Here is a 2,262-nt window from a genome sequence, read left to right as displayed (position 1 = left end):
AGACAGACTCCAATATATCAATAAACTCTTTTCAACAAGGTTCCATCATATTTGAGAAAACGAGAACTTAATGAATCGGGTGCATTACAGAAAGGTCCAAGAAAGTTATTTCTCATCTCCTGCTGAAAACATAGTGCAACTTCGTTAATTCTTTGGACAATTTGATGAGATCTTTTTAGCTTATAAATTTATGTTACATCAACATTTTCTCGTCGGGAATGGTTAAGGAGGAAGTCAAAGGAGATAAATAAAAATAAATAAATAGAGCTTATGTTTTGCCATTGATGTAAAATGTGGAACATGATTTTTAGTCTCAATTGGTTGTTTTACACTCTTGTTCTATGGAAAATGTTCATTCATCAGATACATGATCTTTCGGAAATGAGAAGGGGGAATGGGATTGCAGATGCCCACGGACCACCCAAGATTTAAAAACTGGTCATTATAGCTGAACAGTTATATAGCCTCAACTCTGTCATAGCATATGCCACAGACAATGCTACTTATGTAAGATAATAAACACATGTATCTTACCGACTAAAGTACATCCATAAAGGTTTAGTGCTGGGCTCATTCCAGAAGTTACCTGGAAAACCAGACAATAGGATGACTGAAAGCATAAACCAATGTTATAATCTACGCTACAAATTATAAATGTGGAACACCCAAGTAAGACTTTTGGAAACATACATCCAGGGAACAGGAGGTTCCGGATGTCAAAACGGGGGAATTTATATGGAAATATATATACCATTAAACATAGCAAATGCAAATATATCCATGAATGCAATCCTTTGGCTATAAAAAGTATCAAGAAACATGGTTGGTATGAAAATGAAGTATTGGCAGTTCAATACTGCAATATCTTATTCCTTGCTTTGCCCATATTTAACTATGGGAATAAAGCTTAGTTTGTGGTTTTTTTGTCATGACCAGCAATATTTAAGTACTGAACACTGAATTGTCAGTGATAGTGTGCGTACCAGGCCGCAAGGCATTTTCTTCTATTTTCCTATCAGTGCAACCACAAGATTTTGATAATCTAAACATTTAAGTACCTCAGTTCTGTTCTATTTTATTTGTTTCTTTGAGGGAAGTGGAGTAAAATTCAAACAGAACATGATCAGTTTAAGCTATATATACTACATTAGCATATCGCAGTCCAGTTAGCTTAGGGGTATTATAACAAACTTTCTTTTATGAGAAATTTTCTTTTTTTGACCAAGGGAATGCCAAGTGGGGAAAGGATTATTTCCATGTTGCTAGTGATTTAAGTCCTATTCTTAGCAGAGGAAAATGTTTTCTTGGCCCTCCCAAATTAGCACTTGCACCATAACCATAAAGATAATCAGGAAGGAATTACAATAAGCATATAATTATCACCAAAAGGCTTAGTTGGGGCACTTTTGGAGGAACAGAAAGTTTAACAATTTATTAGGAGAGCTCTCTGTATTCTACACTCTCACCAGGACCTAAATATGGCTTATGCTTCTTCAGAATTTACCAATCGACCATTTATGTCATATTGCACTTGTATAACAGCAACTCCAAGTTACATAAATATTTCAAAATTTGCCTCTTCTACAAGGAGGGAACCAAAATAAGAATAGCATCTGCCTACCTTCTTCCCACGAGTCAGGGTGAGCCTGATGTGTGCGTCATCAAACATCCCATTCCTTATCAGAGTTTTAAATATGGCATCTTTCACCTGCAACATGTTGAATGTGGTAGTGACAGGTAAACACAAAGACTACCAGGCTACAACGATAGGTGGCAGATAATGATAAAATAATTAAGGGCCTGTTTGAGCCACATTATTTGTCAAAAATGCATTTTGTAATAGTGATTTGATGGAGAATGTGTGGTTAAAAAATAAGAAAAAGTTTTAAACTTGCGTGTAATGTTATTTTATTGAATAATGTGTGGTTGAAAATAAGAGAGAAAAATACATTTTGAAAATAATGGAAATCAAACGAGGGCTAAATAAAGTGGTCTGCATTACCAAGTTACGAGTTTATAGATACATAGATCCACAATCACCTGTTCACGAGTTGGTACATTGCTAAAGGCTAGAGCTTTTGCTGAGTCAAACAACCTGGAATTTAGAACACTGATGATTAAATATGTATAAATAAATATAATGTCTGCGTAGTTTCAAAACTATATGCGCATTTGTGTGTTCTTTCTTTAAGTCGAAAGAGAGTGATATCATGACTTCAAGAACATTTTCTATTGATATTCCACTCGTTGAAGACAGAAGCG

The 2,262-nt window shown here is 35.0% G+C and overlaps 1 long non-coding RNA gene across 1 annotated transcript; it reads right to left on the bottom strand.

The window, feature by feature from the left end:
• Window positions 1-10: 10 nt before the first annotated feature.
• LOC111377917 lies at window positions 11-2,256 on the bottom strand. Its single transcript, XR_002699790.1, has 3 exons — window positions 2,041-2,256; window positions 1,622-1,708; window positions 11-586 (listed from the first exon to the last, which is right to left on the bottom strand). It is a non-coding gene; the product is annotated as an uncharacterized LOC111377917 (long non-coding RNA).
• Window positions 2,257-2,262: the final 6 nt, after the last annotated feature.

The sequence above is a fragment of the Olea europaea genome, unplaced genomic scaffold (genome assembly GCF_002742605.1).
Source record: "Olea europaea var. sylvestris unplaced genomic scaffold, O_europaea_v1 scaffold17467, whole genome shotgun sequence".
NCBI classification, from domain to species: domain Eukaryota; kingdom Viridiplantae; phylum Streptophyta; class Magnoliopsida; order Lamiales; family Oleaceae; genus Olea; species Olea europaea.
Note: the sequence above shows the minus strand (reverse complement) of the source record. Positions and strands in the feature narration are given on the sequence as shown.